At 43.5% G+C, this 20,721-nt stretch overlaps 1 protein-coding gene across 1 annotated transcript in view; it reads left to right on the forward strand.

The window, feature by feature from the left end:
* Positions 1-396: 396 nt before the first annotated feature.
* The window catches only part of LOC130306431 (F-box/WD repeat-containing protein 2), a gene marked incomplete at its 3' end in the record, with an annotated part of 65,570 nt that continues 45,245 nt past the window's right edge, over positions 397-20,721 (forward strand). Inside the window, 1 exon segment of the mRNA XM_056552097.1 lies at positions 397-618.

The following is a 20,721-nucleotide window of genomic DNA, read 5'->3' on the forward strand; positions in this document are numbered from 1 at the left end:
ATTATATATATATATACCTCACATATAGATGTGTATTAGTGTCCATTATATATATATATACCTCACATATAGATGTGTATTAGTGTCCATTATATATAGATATATATACCTCACATATAGATGTGTATTAGTATCCATTATATATATATATACCTCACATATAGATGTGTATTAGTGTCCATTATAGATATATATACCTCACATATAGATGTGTATTAGTATCCATTATATATATATATACCTCACATATAGATGTGTATTAGTTTCCATTATATATATGTATTAGTTTCCATTATATATATATCTGGGTGTGAGTGTAATGTACGTGAGTGTGTACACAGCTCCTTCATCCAATCTCTGGGTATTGCCCATAAGAAAGATGTCGGCGTTGGCTCCTCCTGCAATCTCGCGGGATTTGCGCTCAGGCCTCGCTTGCTGATCATCGATCACATCCAAATCCGCGGGCAGAGCGGTATCTCACGGGTTTGAAATTCTCACTCATCAGCGGCAGTGCTGCGATTAGACGGGTCTGCGCTGCTGCGGGGGGCGGGGCACCGGATACGGAGAACACGCCCCTTACAATATGGCTACTGAGAGCAGAATCCCGCGGCTTGTGAGGTAAATATGAGGGGATGATGGGGGTTGTGATCCTCCTGGCGCTATGGATGGAAAGGGAGGAGGGCCGGGTCTGTGACCCCTCCCCGATATCACGTGAGTATAATGCTACAGAGGTGACGTCACTGTAGGACGTAATCTGCCCTCTATGGTGTTATCTGTGGCTCCCCTGTGACTGTTATCATGAGCGAGAATAAAGTTATTTACCCCCCAATGACTGAGGAACTGCCCCCCTCCACAGACTAACTGCCCCCCTCCACAGAATTACTGCCCCCCTACACAGTATATCTGCCCCCTTCCACAGTATATCTGCCCCCTTCCACAGTATAACTGCCCCCCTCCACAAAATAACTGCCCCCTCCACAGAATAACTGCCCCCCTCCACAGTATATCTGCCCCCTTCCACAGTATAACTGCCCCCCTCCACAAAATAACTGCCCCCTCCACAGAATAACTGCCCCCCTCCACAGTATAACTGCCCCCCTCCACAGTATATCTGCCCCCCTCCACAGTATAACTGCCCCCCTTCACAGTATAACTGCCCCCCTCCACAGAATAACTGCCCCCTCCACAGAATATCTGCCCCCCTCCACAGTATAACTGCGCCCCTACACAGTATAACTGCCCCCCTCCACAGTATAACTGCCCCCCTCCACAGTATAACTGCCCCCCTCTACAGTATAACTGCCCCCCTCTACAGTATAACTGCCCCCCTCTACAGTATAACTGCCCCCCTCTACAGTATAACTGCCCCCTCCACAGAATAACTGCCCCCTCCACAGAATATCTGCCCCCCTCCACAGTATAACTGCCCCCCTCCACAGTATAACTGCCCCCCTCCACAGTATAACTGCCCCCCTCCACAGTATAACTGCCCCCCTCCACAGTATAACTGCCCCCCTCCACAGTATAACTGCCCCCCTCCACAGTATAACTGCCCCCCTCTACAGTATAACTGCCCCCCTCTACAGTATAACTGCCCCCCTCTACAGTATAACTGCCCCCCTCTACAGTATAACTGCCCCCCTCCACAGAATAACTGCCCCCCTCCACAGAATAACTGCCCCCCTCCACAGAATAACTGCCCCCCTCCACAGTATAACTGCCACCCTTCACAGTAGAACTGCCCCCCTCCACAGTATATCTGCCCCCTCCACAGTATATCTGCCCCCTCCACAGTATAACTGCCCCCCTCCACAGTATAACTGCCACCCTTCACAGTATAACTGCCCCCCTCCACAGAATATCTGCCCCCTCCACAGTATAACTGCCCCCCTCCTCCACAGTATATCTGCCCCCTTCCACAGTATATCTGCCCCCTTCCACAGTATATCTGCCCCCTTCCACAGTATAACTGCCCCCCTCCACAAAATAACTGCCCCTCCACAGAATAACTGCCCCCCTCCACAGTATATCTGCCCCCTTCCACAGTATAACTGCCCCCCTCCACAAAATAACTGCCCCCTCCACAGAATAACTGCCCCCCTCCACAGTATAACTGCCCCCCTCCACAGTATATCTGCCCCCCTCCACAGTATAACTGCCCCCCTTCACAGTATAACTGCCCCCCTCCACAGAATAACTGCCCCCCTCCACAGTATAACTGCCCCCCTCCACAGTATAACTGCCCCCCTCCACAGTATAACTGCCCCCCTCCACAGTATAACTGCCCCCCTCCACAGTATAACTGCCCCCCTCTACAGTATAACTGCCCCCCTCTACAGTATAACTGCCCCCCTCTACAGTATAACTGCCCCCCTCTACAGTATAACTGCCCCCCTCTACAGTATAACTGCCCCCTCCACAGAATATCTGCCCCCCTCCACAGTATAACTGCCCCCCTCCACAGTATAACTGCCCCCTCCACAGTATAACTGCCCCCTCCACAGTATAACTGCCCCCCTCCACAGTATAACTGCCCCCCTCCACAGTATAACTGCCCCCCTCCACAGTATAACTGCCCCCCTCTACAGTATAACTGCCCCCCTCTACAGTATAACTGCCCCCCTCTACAGTATAACTGCCCCCCTCTACAGTATAACTGCCCCCCTCTACAGTATAACTGCCCCCCTCCACAGAATAACTGCCCCCCTCCACAGAATAACTGCCCCCCTCCACAGAATAACTGCCCCCCTCCACAGTATAACTGCCCCCCTCCACAGTATATCTGCCCCCTCCACAGTATAACTGCCCCCCTCCTCCACAGTATATCTGCCCCCCTCCACAGAATAACTGCCCCCCCTCCACAGAATAACTGCCCCCCTCCACAGAATTACTGCCCCCCTCCACAGAATTACTGCCCCCCCTCCACAGAATTACTGCCCCCCCTCCACAGAATTACTGCCCCCCTCCACAGAATTACTGCCCCCCCTCCGCAGAATTACTGCCCCCCCTCCGCAGAATAACTGCCCCCCTCCGCAGAATAACTGCCCCCCTCCGCAGAATAACTGCCCCCCCCCCTCCGCAGAATAACTGCCCCCCCCTCCACAGAATAACTGCCCCCCTCCGCAGAATAACTGCCCCCCCTCCACAGAATAACTGCCCCCCTCCACAGAATAACTGCCCCCCTCCACACCCCTCCACAGAATAATTGCCCCCCTCCACAGAATAACTGCCCCCCTCAACAGAATAATTGCCCCCCCTCCACAGAATAACTGCCCCCCTCCACAGAATAACTGCCCCCCTCCACAGAATAATTGCCCCCCCCTCCACAGAATAATTGCCCCCCCCTCCACAGAATAATTGCCCCCCCCTCCACAGAATAATTGCCCCCCCCCTCCACAGAATAACTGCCCCCCCTCCACAGAATAACTGCCCCCCCTCCACAGAATAACTGCCCCCCCTCCACAGAATAACTGCCCCCCTCCACAGAATAACTGCCCCCCTCCACAGAATAACTGCCCCCCCTCCACAGAATAACTGCCCCCCCTCCACAGAATAACTGCCCCCCCTCCACAGAATAACTGCCCCCCCTCCACAGAATAACTGCCCCCCCTCCACAGAATAACTGCCCCCCCTCCACAGAATAACTGCCCCCCCTCCACAGAATAACTGCCCCCCCTCCACAGAATAACTGCCCCCCCTCCACAGAATAACTGCCCCCCCTCCACAGAATAACTGCCCCCCTCCACAGAATAACTGCCCCCCCTCCACAGAATAACTGCCCCCCCTCCACAGAATAACTGCCCCCCTCCACAGAATAACTGCCCCCCCTCCACAGAATAACTGCCCCCCCCTCCACAGAATTACTGCCCCCCTCCACAGAATTACTGCCCCCTTCCACAGAATTACTGCCCCCCCTCCACAGGATAACTGCCCCCCTCCACAGAATAACTGCCCCCCCCCCCCACAGAATAACTGCCCCCCTCCACAGAATAACTGCCCCCCCTCGACAGAATAACTGCCCCCCTCCACAGAATAACTCCCCCCCCCCCCACAGAATAACTGCCCCCCTCCTCCACAGAATAGAATACTGATACCCTCTCAGGTTGTTCACGTTCCGTCTGACGCCATTTTTCCCTGTTTCGGTTCCGTTTTTGCTGCTTGTAGACGAATTACAAACGGTTGTAAATTTATCCTATTGAAGTCGATGGGATTTTTTTTACAATCCTTCCACATCCGTTTGCACGCGTCTGCGCTCATTTCCGTATTTTTTTTACAATCCTTCCACATCCGTTTGCACACGTCTGCGCTCATTTCCGTATTTTTTTTACAATCCTTCCACATCCGTTTGCACGCGTCTGCGCTCATTTCCGTATTTTTTTTACAATCCTTCCACATCCGTTTGCACCCGTCTGCGCTCATTTCCGTATTTTTTTTACAATCCTTCCACATCCGTTTGCACCCGTCTGCGCTCATTTCCGTATTTTTTTTACAATCCTTCCACATCCGTTTGCACCCGTCTGCGCTCATTTCCGTATTTTTTTACAGGAGAAAAAAAGTTTTTCTCCCGCCAAAAAAAAAGGAAGAAAAGACGGATACAGTAGATTTAACATTGAAGTCTATGGGAAAGGGAAGAGCCTTTAATGTCCGCCGTTTCCATCCGTTATTGTCAGGTTCTATTTTAAAGTCTGTTTTTTTTTTTTTTTTGACGGAAGAAGAACGGGGCGGGTCTGGGCGGCGGTGAAGAACGGGGCGGGTCTGGGCGGCGGTGAAGAACGGGGCGGGTCTGGGCGGCGGTGAAGAATGGGGCGGGTCTGGGCGGCGGTGAAGAATGGGGCGGGTCTGGGCGGCGGTGAAGAATGGGGCGGGTCTGGGCGGCGGTGAAGAATGGGGCGGGTCTGGGCGGCGGTGAAGAACGGGGCGAGTCTGGGCGGCGGTGAAGAATGGGGCGGGTCTGGGCGGCGGTGAAGAATGGGGCGGGTCTGGGCGGCGGTGAAGAATGGGGTGGGTCTGGGCGGCGGTGAAGAATGGGGCGGGTCTGGGCGGCGGTGAAGAATGGGGCGGGTCTGGGCGGCGGTGAAGAATGGGGCGGGTCTGGGCGGTGGTGAAGAATGGGGCGGGTCTGGGCGGCGGTGAAGAATGGGGCGGGTCTGGGCGGCGGTGAACGTACCCTAAATGGGATCCTTAACAAAATGACTGAAATGTATTATTTATTTATATGGCGCCTACAGATTCCGCAGCGCTTACAATTATGGGAACAAACAAAGACAAGTATCAGACATAAAATTACACAATAACTATTCAAACAAGAGGGTTGGGGATATGTCGGGGACATGTCGGGGACATGTTGGGGATATGTCGGGGATATGTCGGGGATATGTCGGGGATATGTCGGGGACATGTTGGGGATATGTTGGGGACATGTTGGGGATATGTCGGGGACATGTTGAGGATATGTTGGGGACATGTTGAGGACATGTTGGGGACATGTTGGGGATATGTCGGGGACATGTCGGGGATATGTCGGGGATATGTCGGGGACATGTTGGGGATATGTCGGGGACATGTCGGGGATATGTCGGGGATATGTCGGGGACATGTTGGGGATATGTCGGGGACATGTTGAGGATATGTTGGGGACATGTTGAGGACATGTTGGGGACATGTTGGGGATATGTCGGGGATATGTCATCAGCATAGAGGTGGTACTGGAAACCAAATCTACTGATTGTTTTTCCAATGGGGGATGTGTAGAGTGAAAAGAGTAGAGGACCCAGGACCGATCCCTGGGGAACCCCGACAGCAAGAGGAAGAGGAGAACAAGTAGAGCCAGAAAACGAGACGCTAAAGGAGCGTCCAGAGAGATAGGAGGAAAACCAGGCGAGAGCAGAGTCCTTGGGACCAATGGAGCGGAGACTACTGAGGAGGAGTTGGTGATCCACAGTGTCAAAAGCCGCAGACAGGTCCAAGAGAATCAGTAAAGAGAAATTGCCATTTGATTTGGCCGTCAGAAGATCGTCAGTGACTTTGGTTAGGGCCGTTTCTGTGGAGTGAAGGGAGCGGAAACCAGACTGTAAGGGGTCAAGGAGAGCGTTCTCGGAGAGATAGCGGATAAGGCGGGAGTAGACCAAGCGTTCCAGGAGTTTGGAGATAAAGGGGAGATTTGAGACGGGTCGATAGTTGGCTGCACAGGACGGGTCCAGAGATGGTTTTTTCAATAGTGGGGTTATGATAGAGTGTTTGAAGGAGGAGGGAAAGACCCCACAAGAGAGGGAGAGGTTAAAGATTTTAGTTAGGTGACAGCTGATAGAGAGACTGGATGAGGTGTGAAGGCATGGGGGTCACTAGAGCAGGTAGTGGGGCGGGCGGAGGAGCCTGGAAACCTCATCCTCCGTTACAGGCTCAAAAACTGAGAATGAGGAAGAGGAGACGTGGCCGGGAATTGGATCAGAACTTTTAGGGGACTGGGAGAGGATTTCATCACGAATGTCATCGATTTTAGTTTCGATGACCCTACAATGACCTTTTATTATTCCATATAAATACGTGCAAAAAGTCTCTTCTACCATCACCTACAGTAAGAAATTATTATACATTGTACAGTGGTGAGCAGTATATGTTATGTCCGGTATGAGGTCCTGTATATGTTATGTCCGGTATGAGGTCCGGTATGATGTTATGTACGGTATGATGTCCGGTATATGTTATGTAAGGTATGATGTCCGGTATATGTTATGTCCGGTATGAGGTCCTGTATATGTTATGTCCGGTATGAGGTCCGGTATGATGTTATGTACGGTATGATGTCCGGTATATGTTATGTAAGGTATGATGTCTGGTATATGTTATGTCCGGTATGAGGTCCTGTATATGTTATGTCCGGTATGAGGTCCGGTATGATGTTATGTACGGTATGATGTCCGGTATATGTTATGTACGGTATGATGTCCGGTATATGTTATGTACGGTATGATGTCCGGTATATGTTATGTACGGTATGATGTCCGGTATATGTTATGTACGGTATGATGTCCGGTATATGTTATGTACGGTATGATGTTATGTACGGTATGATGTCCGGTATATGTTATGTCTGGTATGATGTCCGGTATATGTTATGTACGGTATGATGTCCGGTATATGTTATGTACGGTATGATGTCCGGTATATGTTATGTCCGGTATGAGGTCCGGTATGATGTTATGTACGGTATGATGTCCGGTATATGTTATGTACGGTATGATGTCCGGTATATGTTATGTACGGTATGATGTCCGGTTTATGTTATGTACGGTATGATGTTATGTACGGTATGATGTCCGGTATATGTTATGTCCGGTATGAGGTCCGGTATGATGTTATGTACGGTATGAGGTCCGGTATGATGTTATGTCCGGTATGATGTCTGGTATATGTTATGTCCGGTATGATGTCTGGTATATGTTATGTCCGGTATGATGTCTGGTATATGTTATGTCCGGTATGATGTCCGGTATATGTTATGTACGGTATGATGTCCGGTATATGTTATGTACGGTATGATGTCCGGTATATGTTATGTAAGGTATGATGTCCGGTATATGTTATGTAAGGTATGATGTCCGGTATATGTTATGTACGGTATGATGTCCGGTATATGTTATGTACGGTATGATGTCCGGTATATGTTATGTACGGTATGATGTCCGGTATATGTTATGTACGGTATGATGTCCGGTATATGTTATGTACGGTATGATGTCCGGTATATGTTATGTACGGTATGATGTCCGGTATATGTTATGTACGGTATGATGTCCGGTATATGTTATGTCCGGTATGATGTCCGGTATATGTTATGTCCGGTATGATGTCCGGTATATGTTATGTCCGGTATGATGTCCGGTATATGTTATGTCCGGTATGATGTCCGGTATATGTTATGTACGGTATGATGTCCGGTATATGTTATGTACGGTATGATGTCCGGTATATGTTATGTCCGGTATGATGTCCGGTATATGTTATGTCCGGTATGATGTCCTGCATATGTTATGTACGGTATGATGTCCTGTATATGTTATGTCCGGTATGAGGTCCGGTATGATGTTATGTACGGTATGATGTCCGGTATATTTTATGTACGGTATAGTTATCTACGGTATGATGTCTGGTATATGTTATGTACGGTATGATGTCCGGTATGATGTCTGGTATATGTTATGTACGGTATGATGTCTGGTATGATGTTATGTCCGGTATGATGTCCGGTATATGTTATGTCCGGTATGATGTCCGGTATATGTTATGTACGGTATGATGTCCTGTATATGTTATGTCCGGTATGATGTCTGGTATATGTTATGTCCGGTATGATGTCCGGTATATGTTATTTCCGGTATGATGTCCTGTATATGTTATGTACGGTATGATGTCCGGTATATGTTATGTACGGTATGATGTCCGGTATATGTTATGTCCGGTATGATGTCCGGTATATGTTATGTCCGGTATGATGTTCGGTATATGTTATGTCCGGTATGATGTCCGGTATATGTTATGTCCGGTATGATGTCCGGTATATGTTATGTCCGGTATGATGTCCGGTATGATGTTATGTACGGTATGATGTCCGGTATATGTTATGTACGGTATGATGTCCTGTATATGTTATGTCCGGTATGATGTCTGGTATATGTTATGTCCGGTATATGTTATTTCCGGTATGATGTCCTGTATATGTTATGTCCGGTATATGTTATGTCCGCTATGATGTCCGGTATATGTTATGTCCGGTATGATGTCTGGTATATGTTATGTCCGGTATGATGTCCGGTATATGTTATGTACGGTATGATGTCCGGTATGATGTCCTGTATATGTTATGTACGGTATGATGTACGGTATGATGTCCTGTATATGTTATGTACCGTATGATGTCCTGTATTTGTTATGTACGGTATGATGTCCGGTATGATGTCCTGTATATGTTATGTCCGGTATGATGTTATGTCCGGTATGATGTCCGGTATATGTTATGTCTGGTATGATGTCCTGTATATGTTATGTCCGGTATGAGGTCCTGTATATGTTATGTACTGTATGATGTCCGGTATTTATGTACGGTATGATGTCCGGTACGATGTCCGGTATGATGTCCGGTATATGTTATGTCCGGTATGATGTCTGATATATGTTATGTCTGGTATGATGTCCGGTATATGTTATTTCCGGTATGATGTCCTGTATATGTTATGTACGGTATGATGTCCGGTATATGTTATGTCCGGTATGATGTCTGATATATGTTATGTACGGTATGATGTCCGGTATGATGTCTGGTATATGTTATGTATAGTATGATGTCTGGTATATGTTATGTACGGTATGATGTCCGGTATATGTTATGTACTGTATGATGTCCGGTATATGTTATGTACTGTATGATGTCCGGTATATGTTATGTACTGTATGATGTCCGGTATATGTTATGTACTGTATGATGTCCGATATGATGTCCGGTATATGTTATGTACTGTATGATGTCCGATATGATGTCCGGTATATGTTATGTACGGTATGATGTCCGGTATATGTTATGTACGGTATGATGTCCGGTATATGTTATGTACGGTATGATGTCCTGTATATGTTATGTACGGTATGATTTCCGGTATATGTTATGTACGGTATGATGTCCTGTATATGTTATGTACGGTATGATGTCTGGTATATGTTATGTACTGTATGATGTCCTGTATATGTTATGTCCGGTATGATGTCCGGTATATGTTATGTCCGGTATATGTTATGTACGGTATGAGGTCCTGTATATGTTATGTCCGGTATGATGTCCGGTATGATGTCCGGTATGATGTCCGGTATATGTTATGTACGGTATGATGTCCGGTATATGTTATGTACGGTATGGTGTCCGGTATATGTTATGTACGGTATGATGTCCGGTATATGTTATGTACGGTATGATGTCCTGTATATGTTATGTACGGTATGATGTACGGTATATGTTATGTACGGTATGATGTCCGGTATATGTTATGTACGGTATGATGTCCGGTATATGTTATGTACGGTATGATGTCCGGTATATGTTATGTACGGTATGATGTCTGATATATGTTATGTACGGTATGATGTCTGATGTTATGTACGGTATGATGTCTGATATATGTTATGTACGGTATGATGTCTGGTATATGTTATGTACGGTATGATGTCTGGTATATGTTATGTACGGTATGATGTCCTGTATATGTTATGTACGGTATGATGTCCTGTATATGTTATGTACGGTATGATGTCCGGTATATATGTACGGTATGATGTTATGTACGGTATGATGTCCGGTATATGTTATGTGCGGTATGATGTCCGGTATATGTTATGTACTGTATGATGTCCGATATGATGTCCGGTATATGTTATGTATGGTATGATGTCCTGTATATGTTATGTACGGTATGATGTCCTGTATATGTTATGTACGGTATGATGTCCGGTATATGTTATGTACGGTATGATGTCCTGTATATGTTATGTCCGATATGATGTCCGGTATATGTTATGTCCGGTATGATGTCCAGTATATGTTATGTCCGGTATATGTTATGTACGGTATGATGTCCGGTATATGTTATGTACGGTATATGTTATGTACGGTATGATGTCCTGTATATGTTATGTCCGGTATGATGTCCGGTATATGTTATGTCCGGTATATGTTATGTACTGTATGATGTCCGGTATATGTTATTTCCGGTATGATGTCCTGTATATGTTATGTACGGTATGATGTCCTGTATATGTTATGTACGGTATGATGTCCGGTATATATTATGTACGGTATGATGTCCGGTATATGTTATGTACGGTATGATGTCCGGTATATGTTATGTACGGTATGATGTCCGGTATATGTTATGTACGGTATGATGTCCGGTATATGTTATGTACGGTATGATGTCCGGTATATGTTATGTACGGTATGATGTCCGGTATATGTTATGTACGGTATGATGTCTGGTATATGTTATGTATGGTATGATGTCCGGTATATGTTATGTCCGGTATATGTTATGTACGGTATGATGTCCGGAATATGTTATGTACGGTATGATGTCCGGTATATGTTATGTACGGTATGATGTCCGGTATATGTTATGTCCGGTATGATGTCCGGTATATGTTATTTCCGGTATGATGTACGGTATTTGTTATGTACGGTATGATGTCCGGTATGATGTCTGGTATATGTTATGTATAGTATGATGTCTGGTATATGTTATGTTCGGTATATGTTATGTACGGTATGATGTTATGTACGGTATGATGTACGGTATGATGTCCGGTATATGTTATGTACTGTATGATGTCCGGTATATGTTATGTACTGTATGATGTCCGGTATATGTTATGTACTGTATGATGTCCGGTATATGTTATGTACTGTATGATGTCCGATATGATGTCCGGTATATGTTATGTACGGTATGATGTCCTGTATATGTTATGTACGGTATGATTTCTGGTATATTTTATGTACGGTATGATGTCCTGTATATGTTATGTCCGGTATGATGTCCGGTATATGTTATGTCCGGTATGATGTCCTGTATATGTTATGTCCGGTATGATGTCCTGTATATGTTATGTCCGGTATGATGTCCGGTATATGTTATGTCCGGTATGATGTCCGGTATATGTTGTGTCCGGTATGATGTCCGGTATATGTTGTGTCCGGTATGATGTCCGGTATATGTTATGTCCGGTATGATGTCCGGTATATGTTATGTACGGTATGATGTCCGGTATATGTTATGTACGGTATGATGTCCGGTATATGTTATTACGGTATGATGTCCGGTATATGTTATGTACGGTATGATGTCCGGTATATGTTATGTACGGTATGATGTCCGGTTTATGTTATGTACGGTATGATGTTATGTACGGTATGATGTACGGTATGTTATGTACGGTATGATGTCCGGTATATGTTATGTACTGTATGATGTCCGGTATATGTTATGTACTGTATGACGTTCAATATGATGTCCGGTATATGTTATGTACGGTATGATGTCCTGTATATGTTATGTCCGGTATGATGTCTGGTATATGTTATGTCCGGTATGATGTCTGGTATATGTTATGTCCGGTATGATGTCCGGTATATGTTATGTCCGGTATGATGTCCGGTATATGTTATGTACGGTATGATGTCCGGTATATGTTATGTACGGTATGATGTCCGGTATATGTTATGTACGGTATGATGTCCGGTATATGTTATGTACGGTATGATGTTATGTACGGTATGATGTCCGGTATATGTTATGTCCGGTATGATGTCCGGTATATGTTATGTACGGTATGATGTCCGGTATATGTTATGTACGGTATGATGTCCGGTATATGTTATGTACGGTATGATGTCCGGTATATGTTATGTACGGTATGATGTCCGGTATATGTTATGTACGGTATGATGTCCTGTATATGTTATGTACGGTATGATGTCCTGTATATGTTATGTACGGTATGATGTCCTGTATATGTTATGTACGGTATGATGTCCGGTATATGTTATGTACGGTATGATGTCCGGTATATGTTATGTACGGTATGATGTCCGGTATATGTTATGTACGGTATGATGTCCGGTATATGTTATGTACGGTATGATGTCCGGTATATGTTATGTACGGTATGATGTCCGGTATATGTTATGTACGGTATGATGTCCGGTATATGTTATGTACGGTATGATGTCCTGTATATGTTATGTACGGTATGATGTCCGGTATATGTTATGTACGGTATGATGTCCTGTATATGTTATGTACGGTATGATGTCCGGTATATGTTATGTACGGTATGATGTCCGGTATATGTTATGTACGGTATGATGTCCGGTATATGTTATGTACGGTATGATGTCCGGTATATGTTATGTACGGTATGATGTCCGGTATATGTTATGTACGGTATGATGTCCGGTATATGTTATGTACGGTATGATGTCCGGTATATGTTATGTACGGTATGATGTCCGGTATATGTTATGTACGGTATGATGTCCGGTATATGTTATGTACGGTATGATGTCCGGTATATGTTATGTACGGTATGATGTCCGGTATATGTTATGTACGGTATGATGTCCTGTATATGTTATGTACGCTATGATGTCCTGTATATGTTATGTACGGTATGATGTCCGGTATATGTTATGTACGGTATGATGTCCGGTATATGTTATGTACGGTATGATGTCCTGTATATGTTATGTACGGTATGATGTCCTGTATATGTTATGTCCGGTATGATGTCCGGTATATGTTATGTACGGTATGATGTCCGGTATATGTTATGTACGGTATGATGTCCGGTATATGTTATGTACGGTATGATGTCCGGTATATGTTATGTACGTTATGATGTCCTGTATATGTTATGTCCGGTATGATGTCCGGTATATGTTATGTCCGGTATATGTTATGTACGGTATGATGTCCGGTATATGTTATGTACGGTATGATGTCCTGTATATGTTATGTACGCTATGATGTCCTGTATATGTTATGTACGCTATGATGTCCTGTATATGTTATGTACGCTATGATGTCCGGTATATGTTATGTACGCTATGATGTCCGGTATATGTTATGTACGGTATGATGTCCGGTATATGTTATGTACGGTATGATGTCCGGTATATGTTATGTACGGTATGATGTCCTGTATATGTTATGTACGGTATGATGTCCTGTATATGTTATGTACGGTATGATGTCCTGTATATGTTATGTACGGTATGATGTCCGGTATATGTTATGTACGGTATGATGTCCGGTATATGTTATGTACGGTATGATGTCCGGTATATGTTATGTACGGTATGATGTCCTGTATATGTTATGTACGGTATGATGTCCTGTATATGTTATGTACGGTATGATGTCCTGTATATGTTATGTACGGTATGATGTCCGGTATGATGTCCTGTATATGTTATGTACGGTATGATGTCCGGTATATGTTATGTCCGGTATGATGTCCGGTATATGTTATGTCCGGTATGATGTCCGGTATATGTTATGTACGGTATGATGTCCGGTATATGTTATGTACGGTATGATGTCCGGTATATGTTATGTACGGTATGAGGTCCGGTATATGTTATGTACGGTATGAGGTCCGGTATATGTTATGTACGGTATGAGGTCCGGTATATGTTATGTACGGTATGATGTCCGGTATATGTTATGTACGGTATGATGTCCGGTATATGTTATGTACGGTATGATGTCCGGTATATGTTATGTACTGTATGATGTCCGGTATATGTTATGTCCGGTATGATGTCCTGTATATGTTATGTCCGGTATGATGTCCGGTATATGTTGTGTCCGGTATGATGTCCGGTATATGTTGTGTCCGGTATGATGTCCGGTATATGTTGTGTCCGGTATGATGTCCGGTATATGTTGTGTACGGTATGATGTCCGGTATATGTTATGTACGGTATGATGTCCGGTATATGTTATTACGGTATGATGTCCGGTATATGTTATGTACGGTATGATGTCCGGTATATGTTATGTACGGTATGATGTCCGGTTTATGTTATGTACGGTATGATGTTATGTACGGTATGATGTACGGTATGTTATGTACGGTATGATGTCCGGTATATGTTATGTACTGTATGATGTCCGGTATATGTTATGTACTGTATGACGTTCAATATGATGTCCGGTATATGTTCTGTACGGTATGATGTCCTGTATATGTTATGTCCGGTATGATGTCTGGTATATGTTATGTCCGGTATGATGTCTGGTATATGTTATGTCCGGTATGATGTCCGGTATATGTTATGTCCGGTATGATGTCCGGTATATGTTATGTACGGTATGATGTCCGGTATATGTTATGTACGGTATGATGTCCGGTATATGTTATGTACGGTATGATGTCCGGTATATGTTATGTACGGTATGATGTTATGTACGGTATGATGTCCGGTATATGTTATGTCCGGTATGATGTCCGGTATATGTTATGTACGGTATGATGTCCGGTATATGTTATGTACGGTATGATGTCCGGTATATGTTATGTACGGTATGATGTCCGGTATATGTTATGTACGGTATGATGTCCTGTATATGTTATGTACGGTATGATGTCCTGTATATGTTATGTACGGTATGATGTCCTGTATATGTTATGTACGGTATGATGTCCGGTATATGTTATGTACGGTATGATGTCCGGTATATGTTATGTACGGTATGATGTCCGGTATATGTTATGTACGGTATGATGTCCGGTATATGTTATGTACGGTATGATGTCCGGTATATGTTATGTACGGTATGATGTCCTGTATATGTTATGTACGGTATGATGTCCGGTATATGTTATGTACGGTATGATGTCCGGTATATGTTATGTACGGTATGATGTCCTGTATATGTTATGTACGGTATGATGTCCGGTATATGTTATGTACGGTATGATGTCCGGTATATGTTATGTCCGGTATGATGTCCGGTATATGTTATGTCCGGTATGATGTCCGGTATATGTTATGTACGGTATGATGTCCTGTATATGTTATGTACGCTATGATGTCCGGTATATGTTATGTACGCTATGATGTCCTGTATATGTTATGTACGCTATGATGTCCTGTATATGTTATGTACGGTATGATGTCCGGTATATGTTATGTACGGTATGATGTCCGGTATATGTTATGTCCGGTATGATGTCCGGTATATGTTATGTACGGTATGATGTCCGGTATATGTTATGTACGGTATGATGTCCGGTATATGTTATGTACGGTATGATGTCCGGTATATGTTATGTACGTTATGATGTCCTGTATATGTTATGTCCGGTATGATGTCCGGTATATGTTATGTCCGGTATATGTTATGTACGGTATGATGTCCTGTATATGTTATGTACGCTATGATGTCCTGTATATGTTATGTACGCTATGATGTCCTGTATATGTTATGTACGCTATGATGTCCGGTATATGTTATGTACGGTATGATGTCCGGTATATGTTATGTACGGTATGATGTCCGGTATATGTTATGTACGGTATGATGTCCGGTATATGTTATGTACGGTATGATGTCCTGTATATGTTATGTACGGTATGATGTCCTGTATATGTTATGTACGGTATGATGTCCTGTATATGTTATGTACGGTATGATGTCCTGTATATGTTATGTACGGTATGATGTCCGGTATATGTTATGTACGGTATGATGTCCGGTATATGTTATGTACGGTATGATGTCCTGTATATGTTATGTACGGTATGATGTCCTGTATATGTTATGTACGGTATGATGTCCTGTATATGTTATGTACGGTATGATGTCCGGTATGATGTCCTGTATATGTTATGTACGGTATGATGTCCGGTATATGTTATGTCCGGTATGATGTCCGGTATATGTTATGTCCGGTATGATGTCCGGTATATGTTATGTCCGGTATGATGTCCGGTATATGTTATGTCCGGTATGATGTCCGGTATATGTTATGTCCGGTATGATGTCCGGTATATGTTATGTCCGGTATGAGGTCCGGTATGATGTTATGTACGGTATGATGTCCGGTATATGTTATGTACGGTATGATGTCCGGTATATGTTATGTACGGTATGATGTCCGGTATATGTTATGTACTGTATGATGTCCGGTATATGTTATGTCCGGTATATGTTATGTACGGTATGATGTTATGTATTCCTCCATGGCCTCAGGTGACTGGGTTTGTGGGTACAGTTGCTGCGTACACTGGGAGGTTTTGGGATCTGTGGGTTCAGTGTGTATACAGATGTAATAGGGCTGGTATACATTATTATAAATCAGAATATATACAGAACATTATTATACATCTGGATATATACAGGAAACTATTAGATATTAGGATATATATACAGTATATTAATATATTCAGGATATATAAAGGAAATTATTATATATTAGAATATATACAGTATATTAATATATCAGGGTATATACAGTATATTAATATATCGGGGTATATACAGTATATTATTCTCAGGATAAATTCAGTATATTTATATAGGATATATACAGTAAATTATTATATATTAGAATATATACAGTATGTTATATATTAGGATATATACAGTATGTTATATATCCAGGATATATACAATTGTTTATTTAATATCTGCATATATACAGTATATTATCCCCTTAAGGACCCGGGCTTTTTCAATTTTTTCATTTAAAATTTTTACTCGTTAACTTTAAAAAAAATCATAATTCTTTAACTTTTTCACCTAAAATTCTATATGATGGCTTATTTTTTGCGTCACTAATTCTACTTTGTAATGACATTAGTCATTTTACCCAAAAATCTACGGTGAAACGGGAAAAAAAATCAATGTGCGACAAAATTGATGAAAAAACACTATTTTGTAATTTTGGGGGCTTCCGTTTTTACGCAGTACATTTTTCGGCAAAAATGCCCCCTTCTCTTTATTCTGTAGGTCCATACGGTTAAAATGATCCCCGACTTATATAGGTTGGATTTTGTATCACTTCAGAAAAAAAATCATAAATACATGCAGGAAAATCTATACGTTTAAAATGGTCATCTTCTGACCCCTATAACTTTTTTATTTTTCTGTGTTTAGGGCGCTATGAGGGCTCATTTTTTGCGCCTTGATCTGAAGTTTTTAGCGGTACCATTTTTGTTCTCATCAGACTTTTTGATCACTTTTTATTTCTTTTATTCATTTTTTTGTGGTATAAAAAGTGATAAAAAATGCGCTATTTTGGACTTTTTTTGCGCGTACGCCATTGAACGTGCGGTTTAAAAAGCGCTGTATTTTTATGATTCGGACATTTCTGCAAGCGGCGATACCACATATGTTTATTTTTATTTACACTGTTTTTTTTTTTTAATTCTTGGAAATGCCGGGTGATTCAAACTTTTATTAGGGGAAGGGATAGCGGAAAGGGTTAATGATTTTTTTTACACTTTTCTTATCGAATATTATAGCCCCTAGGGGGGGCTATAACATTGCATTAACTGATCTTTTACACTGATTGATGTATCCCCATAGGAATGGATCAATTAGTGTTTTCGGTGATTGATTGCTCAAGCCTGGATTTCAGGCCTGAAACATTCATTCGGCGATCGGACTGCAGGAAGGAAGATAAGAGACCTCCTCCTGTGCTACAGCTGATCGGGATGATTACACCGCAGCGATCCCGAACAGCTCCCTGAGCTAGCCGGGCACTTTCACTTTTGTTTTTAGCCTCGCGGCTCAGCTTTGAGTGTGCGGCTAAATGGTTAATAGCGCGAGGCACCGCGATCAGTGACGCACACTATTAGCGGCGGGTCCCGGCTTCACTATGACGCCGGGCCCGCCGCGATATGATGCGGAGTCGCTGTGTGACCCCGCGTTATATCGCAGGACCGGGACTCATGACGTACGCGTACGTCATGGGTCCTTAGGGGGTTATATATCCAGGTAGTGCTGGGCGGTATACCGGTTCATACCAAATACCGACATTTTTGTCCTGCACAATATAAATTTTTTCCCCGTTCCGCAATACCGGTTTGGCCCCTCCCCCTGGGGAATGAATTATCAGCCCAGCGCTGCGCTGTCCCCACATCTGGGAACTGATCATATGTGACCTGCGAGCGCTGTTCTGACCCCCCAATTAATTATCAGCCCAGTGCTGTCCCCATCAGGGTACATACTCACATATCACCCACAAGCGCTGCCCTCCTCATCCTCCTGTTTGTTGCGGCCGCTGGAAATCTATCCTGTACGCTGTATCCCTATGCCCGGGCTACAAAAGATGTTATATACCGTGGAACCGCCATAAGTTACAAAAATACCGTGATACACATATTTGGTCATACCGCCCAGCCCTATATCCAGGATATATACAGTATATTATATATTAGGATTAGAGATGAGCGAACTTACAGTAAATTCGATTTGTCCCGAACTTCTCTGCTCGGCAGTTGATGACTTTTCCTGCATAAATTAGTTCAGCTTTCAGGTTCTTTCCTAGGACTGTATCCACCTTTTCCAGCCACCGGAGCACCTGAAAGCAGAACTAATTTATGCAGGAAAAGTCATCAACTGCCGAACCGAGAAGTTCGTGACGAATCGAACTTACTGTAAGTTTGCTCATCTCTACTAATTAGGATATATACAGTATATTATATATTAGGATATATACAGTATATCATTATATTATTATTATATTATATATCAGAATATATACATATGTGTATGTATGTGTGTGTATATATATATATATATGCTGTTATGTGTGTGTGTATATATATATATATATATATATAGAGCAACAGAAGAATGCAGCAGCACACTGCCAGCACAAACCCTGCCATGCTTACTGAACTGTTCACACAGAGGCATATTCACAGTGTAGGGTCCGTCCCAGGAGGCCACCTTATCGCGGTGGGACGGTCCAAGCTATTTGACCGCCGGCGGAGACAAATTTGCGAGCTAAGTGCCTCACTATTTCATAGTTTCACATTTGCATCTATTACACCATAGCTGTATAGTCTCCATGTTTTATCTGCATGTTCATGTTTCACCTATATCCTTGTGCTGGTAGTGTGCTGCTGTATTCTTCTGTTGCTGTATATCTAGCCTAGTAGCGTGCACCTGTAGGCCAGGTCCATATAATAGTTTGGTATCAGCTAAAGTGCTGGCTGACTTATTCTTTGTCTATATATATATATATATATATATATGCTGTTATATGTGTGTGTGTGTATGTATATATCTATATATATATATATATATATATATACACTGTTATATGTGTGTTATATATGCAGATATAATGTATCCTGGCTGTGATATATGTGTTATATATATTTGGGCTGCGCGGTATGACCAAATATGTGTATATCTTTCCCCCCCCCCCCCAATTATCAGCCCAGCGCTGCCCTCCTCGTCCTCCTGTTTGTTGCTGGTGCTGGCACTCTATATACTGTACGCTGTATCCTTATGCCCAGGCTGCAAAAGGTAAACAAAATAAACTTTAGCGCACGTTCCTACGTCGGCCTTAAGCTCTTCCTGGGGATGGGAACGTCTGAGAGCCGTCAGCAGCGATGTTCGGCCGGTGATAGGCTGAGCGCAAGAAGCCGGCATCTTACATGACAGTGCGCTCAACCGATCACCGGCCGAGGCGGAACATCGATGCTGACGGCTCTCAGACGTTCCCGTCTCCAGGAAGCAGGTCCGAACCGACGGGGAAGGTGAGTTCAAGCTTATTTTGTTTATCTTTTGCAGCCCGGGCATAAGGATACAGCGTACAGTATAGAGTGTCAGCTCCGGCGGACGCAACAAACAGGAGGACGAGGAGGGCAGCGCTTGCGGGTGATATGTGAGTATTTACAAAAATGTTGGTATTTCGTATGAACCGGTATACCGCCCAGCCCTAATATATACACAGATATAATGTATCCTGGCTGTGATACAGTCAGGTCCATCAATTTTTAAACATGGACACAATTCTAACATTTTTGGCTCTACACACCACCACAATGGATTTGAAATGAGGGTATTTACATCGAAATCAGGTGAACGGTGTAGGAATTACAACAGTTTGCATATGTGCCTCCCACTTGTTAAGGGATCAAAAATAATGGGACAG

The sequence above is a fragment of the Hyla sarda genome, unplaced genomic scaffold, assembly GCF_029499605.1.
Source record: "Hyla sarda isolate aHylSar1 unplaced genomic scaffold, aHylSar1.hap1 scaffold_1372, whole genome shotgun sequence".
NCBI classification, from domain to species: Eukaryota; Metazoa; Chordata; class Amphibia; order Anura; family Hylidae; genus Hyla; species Hyla sarda.